Source organism: Cetorhinus maximus, chromosome 6, assembly GCF_964194155.1.
Source record: "Cetorhinus maximus chromosome 6, sCetMax3.hap1.1, whole genome shotgun sequence".
NCBI lineage: Eukaryota > Metazoa > Chordata > Chondrichthyes > Lamniformes > Cetorhinidae > Cetorhinus > Cetorhinus maximus.
Window position 1 is genome coordinate 96,743,285 of NC_135884.1, and position 13,468 is coordinate 96,756,752.

The 13,468-nt window shown below is 50.7% G+C and overlaps 1 protein-coding gene across 5 annotated transcripts in view; it reads left to right on the top strand.

Moving 5' to 3' along the window:
• The first annotated feature begins 287 nt into the window (after window positions 1-287).
• Window positions 288-13,468, top strand: part of nlrc5 (NLR family, CARD domain containing 5) — a 191,041-nt gene continuing 177,860 nt past the window's right edge. For all 5 annotated transcript variants that reach the window (XM_078544136.1, XM_078544137.1, XM_078544138.1 and 2 more), the window contains exon 1: window positions 288-342. The gene's annotated coding sequence lies outside the window, so the exon portion shown is untranslated. The remainder of the gene's footprint in view (window positions 343-13,468) is intronic.

A 13,468-nucleotide genomic window follows, 5' to 3' on the forward strand; every position in this document is an offset into this window, starting at 1 on the left:
TAACTCTGTTTTTCTCTCCACAGTTGCTGCCAGACCTGCTGAGCTTTTCCAACATTTTCTGTGTTTATAATACAGGATATTACTGTATTCATTAACCACTTTGTATGAAGAGGAAACTAAATGGAGGAAGAAAGTAAGTAACATATGCGATTTATGTTAGTTAATATATTTGAAATACATTATTAGCAAACACAAAGTATGGGAGATGAAGAAAGGTGATACGACTATTTTCTCTGCAGGATTCCCACTGTGAAGAATTCCCCCGCTTTGTGATAACTTCAAATGCATAAGGTCGAAAAAGCTGCAGGCATGACTCCACGCAAATGATCAGAACCTCACAAGGTAAGCCGGTGTTCACTTACTAAAATCCTTTCGAGTTATCAATAGTCACAGATTGCAACTCTTTCAAGTACAATCACAGTTCTTGGTTTCCGGGAGTGCGACACGAACCCACAACCCTCTGATTCAAAGGCGAGGGTGCTATGAACTGAGCCACAGCTGACACCCCTTCACTTACTATTGGGATTCCAATGTCGATAATGCCAATGGGCATGTAACTGGGCTGTGAATAATAGTGCGTCTGTCAGTGGGAAGTGCTTGCAATGAGTGGTGTGGGATGGCAGGTGATCGCTGATCTTTTCGTCTTCAGTTTCCTCCAGTCAAATCTTGCCGCCCGGAGTCACGTGATTTTCTATAAATGATCAGCGGATAAGTTCTTGGAAACAGCCACAGCAGCGAGCTGCTTTCAGTTTCGGCGTGAGAGGAGTTGATGTTTATGCGGGCTAATGGAGCTACTCATTTCTCTTTGTGGTCGCAATGCGATTGGCAGTTGCAGGTTACTGGGTAGGTGTGGAGCAGTTTGCATTTAGCCCATTCCTGGTTTAAGGGGCTTTTTTTTATTGAACACTGTGCGGGGGGCGGGCGGGTGAAATCTCCCAAGAAGAAGAAATGTGTCGGGAACAGTGATGAGTAAAATTACTGCTAGGCGAGCTGGAAGCTGAAATCCTGTAAATTGCTTATAAAGCATTGACAGATTGTCAGAGCTGCAAAGAATAATCTTAAAGTTAATTGATTCAGGTTGACGAAAGTTTAAGGGGTGCATTCATTAAGGGCAGTAAGCAAGTGAACAGGCGCCTTCGTTTAAAGGTGTTGCCAGGTGAGGAGGACGGAACCAGCAGAGGCAGGGAAACTTCGAGGGTGAAATCTGTCTCTATAGCGGGGAGGGGTGTGTTGAAAAGGGAAAGGGTGAGAAGACAGAATGTCACAAAGAGAGAGAAAGAGACTGGCGAAACAAGATAAATGAGATGAAAGGATATGGTGATCAGTAATAAATAGAAGTTTTGCATCGTGGAATGTAAACTGTTAACACGTGGTGGTGGACTTGCTTGCACGTTTTGGAGAGTTGACTTCTGCACGTCTGTAAACTGGTTTGATGGGCGTCGGTGATGTATTCTGAATTACTTGTACTCTTGTAACTGATAACCGGCATCCAGAGGTGGATGGTTCTGCCGAAGGGTCATGAAGACTCGAAACGTTAACTGATTTCTTCTCCACCGATGCTGCCAGACCTGCTGAGTTTTTCCAGGTAATTCTGTTTTTGTTTTGGATTTCCAGCATCCGCGGTAGCTTTTAGCTTTTTGTCTTTATCCAGAGGTGGTGCTGGTTTGAGGTGTGCCTTGGCACGGGACCTCCTGTGAGGTTTGATAAATCGGGGCTGCAAGACTCGGGGCTCAAAGTAAGAAATACATCACTTGAGGGGGGAAAAAAGAAGTTGCATTTGCGGCTTCTACGACCTCAGGACCTGAAGTACAATATAGAAATGCTCATGTGTGGCGAACAGTGACATCATAATATCAACATAAGTGGACTCTTCCTCTGTATATCTTGCCTCTAACTAGCTCTTTACCAATGCTACATTTCTCCCCCTTCATTTACGCTAGGGTGTTCTACAGGCGCTGACCACTGTCTCCAGCAACCCCCATCTCTGCCTTCAACATCCATACCTTCCGATGGCAGATTGACTAGGATAGGGAGCCTCATCTCGCCCCCAATATTTAGAAATACTGAGGCCACTTGCAGTGCCCATCTGATTTGTATATTTTTAACTTGCCGTTAAATTGATTTCTGCCAGCACCCATTGGACTTGCAATCCAGGATTGTATTCCAGTGCTGTCCTGAGGGAGTGCTGCATTGTTGGAGGTGCTGTCTTTTGGTAGAGACATTACACAAATGCCCCAATCCATGGCATTATACAGAGGCAGTGTAGTGTCCTGACCAATATTTATTCTTCACTCAACATCACAAGAACAGATTATCTGGTCATTACCCTACTTTAATTCATTTTTTTAAAACAAAAGCTTTGGAATATCTGGAGGTGCTGAAAAGCTCTATATAAATGCAAGTCATTCTTCTTTCTTTCAAACATATTGAAAAAGTAAGAAGAGAACAATTTAGTGTTAGCCCATGAAGAGGTGCCATGTACCTGTAGATGATGTTTGAGTCTGGATATTGCATTGTGATAATGTACAAACAGAAAAATATATACGGCTATCATGATTACCAAACACTTATTGTGAAAGTCATTGGTCTTGTTGCACATTTACTGAGAAAACAGTTCCGGCAGACGCCATTCCGATAAAACATATTAATTTGTCTGGTATAAATTAATTTGGTCCTGTTTTTCAGTAGATGTGATAATCACTGAAGTTTTGTCTGTCATCCATATGTGCTTAATGTTGCACTTACTGTTTAATTCATTTATAGCTTTTTGGGAGCTCCTTAAATATCAACATTTCCTATGTTAAATAGCAAAAATTGAAAAATTATTTATTCTGAAACATTCATTGGAAGTTTCACTTTAAATGGTCAGAACATCTCCTTTATGACAGAATTGTTACAGTGCAGAAGGAGGCCATTCAGCCCATTGTGTCTTCACCAGCTCTCCAAATGAGCATTTCAACTAGTGCCATTCTGCCTTCTCCCCGTAACCCTGCAGATTTTTTATTTTTCAATAATCATCTAATTCCCTCTTGAATGCCTCGATTGGACCTGCCTCCATTGCAGTCTCATGCAGTGCATCACAGACTCTAACCACTCGCTGTGTGAAAAAGATTTTTTTCCTATCACTTTTTGCTTCTTTTACCTTAAACCTGTGCCCCGTCACTCTAGATCCTTTCATGAGTGGGAAGAGTCTCCCCCTATCTACTCTGTCCAGGCCCCTCATGATTTTGAATACCTCTATCAAATCTCCTCTCAGCTGCCTTTCCTCCAAAGAAGAGTTTCAACTTCCTCCAACCTCTCCAATCTATCTTCATAACTGAAGTTTCTCATCCCTGGAACCATTCTTGTAAACTTCTTCAGCACTCTCTCCAAAGCCTTCACGTCCCCCCCTAAAATGCAATGCCCAAAACTATACGCATTGCTCCAGCTGAGGTCTAACTAGTGTCCTATACTAGTTCAACATAACCTCCTTGCTCTTGTACTCTATGCCTCTATTAATAAAGCCTATGATCCTGTATGCTTTATTAACTGCTCTCTCAGCCTGTCCTGCCACCTTTTAATGATTTATGCACATATACATCCAGGTCCCTCTGCTTCTGCACCTCCTTTAGAGTCGTATCCTTTATTTTATACTGTATCTCCATGTTCTTCCTACCTAAAAACTATAAGCAATTAAAGTAGTAAATACCTTACCCACTACTTACCAGTCATTCCTTTTCCTTGAAGCCTCTCCTGCTGCAGCACGCTCTGAAGATTTAAGAAGTTGGATAGCAAGGAAAAAATGCAAAGAGCACCTCGTCCCCTATGCACCGAATTCCCGCTTTGTACCAAATTCCAAATACCCACTCTGACTGTGCCCCACTCAGGATGTGCTCACTCTCCTGTTCCTGTGCAAGCACACTGAAGCAATCTTTAGAAACAGGCCATTCAGTTTAACCAGTCCATTCCAGCATTTATGTTCCACCCCAGCTTCCTTTCACCCTTCCTCAACTAATTATCAGCGTAATCCTCTATTCCATTCTCCCTCTTAAATGCCTCTATGCTATTCGCCTCAGCCATTTTGTGTGATACTGAGTTTTGCTGTCTTGCCACTCTCTGGGTAAAGACATTTCTTTTGAATTCCCTATTTGATTTTTTGGTGACTATTTTATATCGGTGGCCTCCAATTTTGCTTTACCCCACCAATAGAAACATTCTCCCCGTGTCTATTCAATCAAAATCTTTATAGGCAGAATTTTGTGGGCGAGGGCAGTCAGGAAGCTGCCCGCTGCTCATGATCGGCATCGCACTGTGATTTCATGCTGGCGGGCCAATTAAGGCCAGCCCAATGCGAAACGTGAGCGGTAGTGCTGAGCGCTGCCTGTGTTGCGGGGGTGGTGGGGTGGTGGGGGGGTGGGGTGAGGGCAAGCGGGACCTTTGCGCATGCATGCAAGTGAGCGTTTCATAATCTCCCTGAGGCTAGGAGCTGCCTCAGGGAGATGAAGAGACATTAAGAAAATAAGTTTTTTTTTAAAAAATGTCATGAAACATGCCCCCTCATGTGGCTTTGTCACATGAGCAGGGACATGTTATTAATGAAAATTTAAAGTTTTTATTTTATTTTTATTTGCTTTTGGAAACCTGTGGATGAGATTTCCCAAAAAAATGCAAAGGTCACTTGGCCTTTTCACCTGCCCGCCAACTGCTGACTCCAGTGCGCACACCCGCCGACCCAACTATTGCGCAACTGCGCATTGACATCGGCACGCTCAGCCGACGTCAACACGTGTCATTTCATGCTTGAATTGGCGCCCGCCCGACAAGCGCAAATTTCTGCCCGTAATTTACTCTTAGTCAACTGTTTTCCTTGAAAAGAGAAGGCTGAGAGGAGATTTGATAGAGATGTTCAAAATCATGAGGGGTTTGGACAGAGTAGATAGGGAGAAACTGTTCCCATTTGTGAAAGGATCAAGAACAAGGGGGCACAGATTTATGGAAATTTGCAAAAGAAGCAAAAGCGGTATGAGAAAAACTTTCTCATGCAGTGAGTGGCAAAAGGTCCAGAATGCATTGCCTGAAAGTGTGGTGGAGGCAGGTTCAATTGAGGCATTCAAAGGCGAATTAGACTTTTAGAAGAAGAAGAATGTGCAGGGTTATGAGGAGAATGTGGGATAATGGCATGAAGTGAATTGCTCATTCGGAGAGCTGGTGCAGACATGATGGGCTAAATGGCCTCCTTCTGCCTTGTCAGAAAAAAGAGACCCAGCTTGTTCATCTTTTCCTGATGGGTATAACCTCGCACTTCCGGTATCACCCTTGTAAATATTTTTGCATCCTCTACAATGCTTCTATGTCCTTTCTAAAATTTCTGACCAGAACTGTACACAGTACTTCCAAGTCCCTCCATGGGTTACTATCTTGACACAATGGAGAGGCTTGTGTGCTCTGACAATCCCTTAAGCCATGCTGCCAGGAGCCTTTGGATCCTGGTGGGGCAGCCCACCCATGCAGCAAGGTCAGGAGAGGTGCCAGTCAAAGAGCAGTCCAAAAAGCTCTTGATGGCAGAACGGGTGAAGAAAGACTGTGCATCTCACTAGCTACAGAAGCAGAAGAATGCTCCAGCAGCAAGGTGATCCCGATCATCGTGGTTCAAATTTCACTGTAACCTGACCACTAGCCCATCAAGATTTTGTGGGCAATGACAGCACCCAAGGCCCCCACATTAAACAAAGTCCCATGCAGGCTTCTGCAAGGGTTGACGATGACTCAATCTAGATATATTACATATTCCACATTACCCTTGTCTACTCTCTTACCTCTCCAAAGAATTCAATCAGGTTGATCATGCAAGATTTTCCTTTTGAAATCCATGTTGACTATTCATTATTATCTTTTTGGTTTATATGTTTTTCTATTTTCTTCTTTAGTAGGGATCCCATTATCTTTCCTAACACCGATGTTAAGTTGGCTCATCTATAGATTGATGGACATTTCCTATTTCCTTTCTTAAATATAGGTATAACATTAACTATTCACAAGTCCTCTAACACTGCATCTTTTTTCTAATAAATTATAAAATACGTGTAACAGCACCTCTGCTATCTTTTTCCCAGTTCATTTGAAAATACATGGATGCAATCTGGCTGTAACATGGGTAACATGGGTTTGATCCTCCCTGAGTTTGATCAGTTCATTTAATATTCCTCCTCTTTTTTTATTTTATCATCGTATAATTTATTGTATCATTCCTAATCTCATCTTCTGATGTCATATCTGTCTGATCTGCTCCCTGGTAAATACTGAAGCTAAAATAATTGTTTAATATGTGTTATATGTTTTAGCCTGAATGGTGCTATTCCCATCCTGACTTGCCAATCTTTTTTTAAATTTATGTGCCTGTAGAATATTTTACTATTCAGTTTGTATTCTTTGATCATGGAATTTCATAGTTCCCCTCTGGCTTCCTAATTGATTTTTTTGACTTCTGTCCTAATCTACTCTTACTCTCCCTTGACATGCTGTCTGATGTTGCCCATGTACTTAGTGCATTTCTTTCAATACACTCAATTTTTCCCTTATGCCTTTATTTATCTATCATACTTCATTAGTGTTTACTTTGTTCCTGTTTGTTAATGGAATATACTTTTCCTGGTTTCTGTTTTTCATTGTTCTATGTCATTGTTTGCCAATATTGTCCATTTTATTTCCCCAAGTTTATTCTCAGCCCCTCAAAAATCAGCTTTTCTCCAATCTGTTACCCTGATCTTTTTCATGCTTATGTCCTTCTCAATTATTACCTTCATCCATATTATATTATGGTCGCTATTGCCTAGACATTTCCCATACTTTTCTTAACTGCTCTGCGTTATTTCCTAATGTTAGATTCAGTGATGAATTCTATTGGGCTTCTTACGTACTGAGTTAGAAAGGAGTCCAGTACACAAAGGAGGAAGTCTTTCCCATATCTCCTTTATCTAAATCTGCTTTCCAATAATTTTGGGGTATTTGAAATCCCCCATTATTATTTTAATTTGTTTGCATATTTCTTCCTCTACCTCCCTTCTACTATTAGATGATCTGTGGATCACCTTTTATTAGTCTAATTGATCTTTTATCTCTATTCACATGGATTTTATTTTTGTCTCACTGATGGCTGTCACTTTTTCCTACTCCCATTATGGTATCTCTCAAAAGACTCCCACAGAAAATATATTTCCCTAGAACACTTATTTTTTCTGTAGAAAATATCTTTCCAAGGAGCATCTCTGATGGAAAATATATTTCCTTATAGCACCTCCTATAGAAAATGGTCTGTATTTTGTGTTCAGCAGTGAACGAATGACACTTGCCATTCATTATGCATGCATTTTCCTGCAGAATGTTCATGGGCTTTTGTGTGGCAAATTTTGGCAATTGGAGAGCTTTTTCAGCACAGTATGTTTTACAGAGGATCTGTGGTGTGTGAACAGGACAAACTTCATAGTGAGGCATGCAGACTCTAAACCAGAAAGTGTAAATTATGTACAGGAAGTGAAAGAAAGATGGGATTTGAATTTTTCAAAATCTCCAACAATAATTAAACTCTGAAGGAATGAGACCCCACACTTAGTGGCAGAGAGGTTGTTTAGCAGTAATTATGACTTATCATGTGATTTTTTAAAAAAAAAATCCCTTACACATGAATAGACAAACCCTTATATTCTGGTGTGTTTAGTGGGTTTCTATTGGGTAAGCACTGGAAATTCATGCTCTTCATATGTTTCAATGCCAAATCTTTCAGTGTAGCAAAGCTTGTAAAGCAACAGGTCAACATGGAGTGCAACTTCCTGATTTCCATGTTTAACTATGTATGTATGAACACTGGAAGTTTCTGTCCAATTTACTTGATATTAACAGTGTGTCCTAATACATGACAACATGTATTTATATGACACCTTTAAGAGTAAAACACTCTACATTGCTTCACAGGAGCATTATTGAACAAAATTTGACACTGAAGCAGATGAGATATTAGGGCAGATGACAAAAATATTGGACAAAGAAGTAGGTTTTAAGGGATTAAGGGATATCTTAAGGGGGAGAGACTCATAGGGCAGAATTTTCTGGATGGTGGTGGAGGGAGGGGGGGGTGCGGAGCGGGTGCAGACCCGATCACTGCTTGCGATTGGGTCCACGCCACCATTTTATGCGGGAGGGCCAATTAAGGCCCGCCCAGTGTACTTCACGACTCTCATGCATAGCGGGAGTGGGCAGGTGGCGGGCACACAGCCTGCCGGGTCCAATGGCGACCCTGTGGCCTGTATAAATGAAGGCTTGGCAGCCTTAGAAAGGCTGCTCACAATGGCTGGGCGCAGAGGGGCAATGGAGGTTATTCAAGTCCAGAGGGTAGGCCGGAGGGGCAGGCCAGGCCAGGCCGGAGGGTAGGCCGGAGGGGCAGGCCAGGCCAGGCCGGAGGGTAGGCCGGAGGGGCAGGCCAGGCCAGGCCGGAGGGTAGGCCGGAGGGGCAGGCCAGGCCAGGCCGGAGGGTAGGCCGGAGGGGCAGGCCAGGCCAGGCCGGAGGGTAGGCCGGAGGGGCAGGCCAGGCCAGGCCGGAGGGTAGGCCGGAGGGGCAGGCCAGGCCAGGCCGGAGGGTAGGCCGGAGGGGCAGGCCAGGCCAGGCCGGAGGGGCAGGCCAGGCCAGGCCGGAGGGTAGGCCGGAGGGGCAGGCCAGGCCGGGCCGGAGGGTAGGCCGGAGGGGCAGGCCAGGCCGGGCCGGAGGGTAGGCCGGAGGGGCAGGCCAGGCCGGGCCGGAGGGTAGGCCGGAGGGGCAGGCCAGGCCGGGCCGGAGGGTAGGCCGGAGGGGCAGGCCAGGCCGGGCCGGAGGGTAGGCCGGAGGGGCAGGCCGGGCCGGGCCGGAGGGTAGGCCGGAGGGGCAGGCCGGGCCGGGCCGGAGGGTAGGCCGGAGGGGCAGGCCGGGCCGGGCCGGAGGGTAGGCCGGAGGGGCAGGCCGGGCCGGGCCGGGCCGGAGGGGCAGGCCGGGCCGGGCCGGGCCGGAGGGGCAGGCCGGGCCGGGCCGGGCCGGAGGGGCAGGCCGGGCCGGGCCGGGCCGGAGGGGCAGGCCGGGCCGGGCCGGGCCGGAGGGGCAGGCCGGGCCGGGCCGGGCCGGAGGGGCAGGCCGGGCCGGGCCGGGCCGGAGGGGCAGGCCGGGCCGGGCCGGGCCGGAGGGGCAGGCCGGGCCGGGCCGGGCCGGAGGGGCAGGCCGGGCCGGGCCGGGCCGGAGGGGCAGGCCGGGCCGGGCCGGGCCGGAGGGGCAGGCCGGGCCGGGCCGGGCCGGAGGGGCAGGCCGGGCCGGGCCGGGCCGGAGGGGCAGGCCGGGCCGGGCCGGGCCGGAGGGGCAGGCCGGGCCGGGCCGGGCCGGAGGGGCAGGCCGGGCCGGGCCGGGCCGGAGGGGCAGGCCGGGCCGGGCCGGGCCGGAGGGGCAGGCCGGGCCGGGCCGGGCCGGAGGGGCAGGCCGGGCCGGGCCGGGCCGGAGGGGCAGGCCGGGCCGGGCCGGGCCGGAGGGGCAGGCCGGGCCGGGCCGGGCCGGAGGGGCAGGCCGGGCCGGGCCGGGCCGGAGGGGCAGGCCGGGCCGGGCCGGGCCGGAGGGGCAGGCCGGGCCGGGCCGGGCCGGAGGGGCAGGCCGGGCCGGGCCGGGCCGGAGGGGCAGGCCGGGCCGGGCCGGGCCGGAGGGGCAGGCCGGGCCGGGCCGGGCCGGAGGGGCAGGCCGGGCCGGGCCGGAGGGGCAGGCCGGGCCGGGCCGGAGGGGCAGGCCGGGCCGGAGGGGCGGGCCGAGCCGGGCCGGGCCGGAGGGGCGGGCCGGGCCGGGCCGGAGGGGCGGGCCGGGCCGGAGGGGCGGCCGTCGGGGGGGGCCGGTGTGCCCCTCGTTTTTCCGATGACTGCCTTGCTGCCCTCCAAGGAGGTGGCAGCACGGCGGGAGGTGCTGGTTACCCAGGATGGGAGGAGAAGTCCCCCCCCACATGATGAAACGTGCCTGGGAGGAGGTGGCGGAGGTAGTGAGCTCCCGTGACGTGGTGCAGCGCACCTGGATCCAGTGTTGCAAGTGCTTCAATGACTTGTTGCACTCTGGAAGGGTGAGGACAATGTTGGCATTGGTCACTTAACCCAACAAGCCGGCTTTCCCCCCTGCTGCACCCCCCCCCACACCCACCAAGTCTGAGTGTAGTGACTGCATTGAATCATTAACGGCATGTGTCCTTTGCTGGGTGGGCCAGCAGATATTGCCCACACCGAATTCACCCTGAGAGGGTGGTGAAGAGATGGGTTCTGCGCCCATAGCATGTGGCACACTGAGACACACATGACTGTTTTGGGGGCAACCTGGAGGAGCTGCACCATGGCGCAGTGCTGGAACTGCAGGACATGCCCAAGTCAGGGTGATGGCATGCAGGGAGGGGAGTTTCAAGATGGTGTGGCAACAAACCATCTGCTGCCCTCTGCGCTCCATGTGCTTGCGCTTCCTTGCTAGGGAAGGATATATCATGTGGTGCCGAGTGTGATGTAGGCAGCATGTGGCCAAGGGTGGTGGTGGAGGGTTGGGGAACAGGCCTAGCATCTTTGTGTGAGTGTTCGGCAGCAGCGGGGTGAGGAGGCACTGGAGCCCTGGTATGTCCCACTCTGATTGGGGTGGGCCGTGCGTGAAGAGAGGCCATGTACAATTTGCACAAATCAATGCTCTACTCTCATTTTCAGGAGAAGAATACTCATAACGCAGCAGAGCGTGTGAGGATTGGCGGTGGCCAGGCGCAGTTAGCCATTCTCAGCCAGTTTGGGCAGGAGGCCTTGGATTTAGAGAGGCGCCATGTGTCCACGTCCACTGGTGTCGGTGAGGCTGGGGTGCCATGGCCAGATATGTATGCCCAACAGTGAGGTCAGCATTGTTCTCCCAGCAGCCGTGGTAATGCTGAATGTTCAGTGATTTAATTTTGCAACATGGCTTGACCATTGCTTATGGAAGGATGAGCGCAAAATGATCCGGGGGACAGGGATGCACTTTAGATCAGTTAATGTGGAGACAATGACAGTGTCCTTGTTCTTCCTTTCAGCATCAGCAGAGCAGGGCCGGGAGGAGGAGCAGCAGACGCCCCCTCTCACACCTGAGGGCCCTGAAGTCTTGCCAGTGTCACACCATCTCTGCCAGGCAGGCACTAGCGCAGATACTAGCACCTTGGTGGGAATTAGAACATCGGCTTGTGTACCTGGGCACAGCAGTGAGGGCACTTCACAGCTGCTGGAGGAGCTGGCAGAGACGGAGAGTGCCCATGGCGCCAGCAGTCGGAGGACTGCAGGGGACCAGGCACATGCTCAGTCGGTGCCTGATGTGCCTCTGGAGTCGTCCACGACGCAGTAGTGGCAGGTGTGCGGGAGCATCTGGTGGAGATACATGAGGCTATGCTTGGCTTAGTCTCCATGGTGGAGGAGTCTATGCGGACGATCGCCAAAGCAATGAGCCACATGTCCAAGCGCCATGCGTCCTCCATGGAGAGAGTGGAGACTCTCATGGAGAGGCTCCTCCAGGAGACTCGTCAGGGCTTCCTGGGGATGTGCTTTGACCAGCAAGCCTTCACATTGGCATTGACCTCAGCTGGTCAGTGCCAGTGTGGGAGATGATGTGGGCACCAAGTTTCCCAGCTCGGTGCCCATCCATCCACGGTGAGCAGGGAGGTCCGAAGTGACCTCATGTTGGCGCAGCAGCCGCCTGTCATCTCTGCGGGCTCCTCTCAGGGCGCTCCGGATGAGGGCGGCAGCTCCTCCGCCCCTCTCCCAGTGACCGTAGCATCCGGTGAGGCTGCGATGACTGGGGAGATGCCAGGTGTGGAACTGGCATCTCCCTCCCAGGTGGGGACAGCACAGGCTCCACGGGCCAGAGGATGACCGCCAAGGTCATTGAGGCCAACAGGACAGCAGGATCAGCAGCTGTCTCAGATGCCACTCCCAGCGATGGGGCAGCACAAAGACGTAGCATCTGGAAACGTAAACATTAAGGCACCTTAGGCACACCATGGGTTTATCAATGGTGCTGTTGTGTTGGCCTGAGGTGAGGTCTTTATGATTTGCTTTGAATTGGAACACTCTTGTCGTTTTGTTTCATTAAGTTTCTTTGCCTGTGATATTAAATTCAGACATGTGACCATTGGTGAGGGTGCCCCTTTTCTTCTGCATGAGTATCGTTTCCAAAATTGTTAGGAGTGCTTTGTGGGACATTCAGCTTTATTAACAAGGCCCTTAGTTACTATTCCTAATCTGGAAGATTTTGCACTTGGAGTATGGAGCCTACAGTCCAGGCTTGTCCTGGAGGTTCATCTGTGGTGTGCAAGCTGAAGGTTCATTGGACTAAAGCCTCCTGGGTGTCCCTGCCTCCCTGGAGTATGCCCGGGTCAGCGTCTATCCCCTCAGTATTTCCCTGTGCGTGCTCACTCTTGGACTCACTGCAGGACTCATCATGTGCAGTCGCAGCCACTGCATCTACATCTTTATCGTCCACTGTGTCCCCCCTTTCCAGTGCCAGATTGTGGAGAGTGCAGCATGCAACCACTGTTAGCGACACACGATCTGGGGGGTACTGAAGTGCGTCCCCTGAATGGTCCAGGCATTGTAAGCACATCTTGAGAAGACCGATGGTTCTCTTCACCACAGCCCTTGTGGAGCTGTGGCTCCTATTGTACCGCTGCTCAGCTTCTGTTCTTGGATGGTGGAGAGGTGTCATGAGCCACCTTCTGAGGGGATAGCCCTTATCACCCAGCAGCCACCCATCCAGCCGGGCTGGAGCACTGAAGAGCCCCGGCACCTGGGAGTGTCTGAGGATGTAAGCGTCATGGGAGCTGCCTGGGTACCTTGCACAGACTTGCAGAATCTGCATTCTGTGATCACACACTATCTGCACGTTCATGGAGTGGAAGCCCTTCCTGTTGATGAAGGCACTGGGCTCACCTGCTGGCGCCTTGCTGGCCACATATGTACAGTCTACAGCACCCTGGACGTGGGGGAAGCCAGCAATGGCCGCAAAGCCTCTGGCTCGCTGTGCCTGACTTGCCTGGTCATAGCGGTAGTGGATGAAGTTCAATGCACGGCTGAACAGAGTGTCTGTGACCTGCTTGACACAAGTAGGGACAGCTGATTGAGAGACATCGCAAAGATCACCCACCGTGCCCTGGAAGGAGCCAGAGGCATAGAAGTGGAGGGTAACTGTGACCTTTTAGAGCCGCTGGCATGGGGTGTCCACCCACACAGTTAATGGAGATCTCAGGCCCAATCATCTGACAGATATAGTTGACTGTCTCCCTTTAGAGATGGAGCCTCCTTCAGCACTGCACCTCAGTCATATTGAGGTAGCTGCTTCGCTGCTTGTATACCCTGGCAACAGGATAGTGGTGTCTTCTGCGGCCCCTTCCGCCTTGGTCTACCTCTTGGCCCAGCGCCCCTTGTGTCTGCGCCTGTCCTCCCAAAGGTGGCT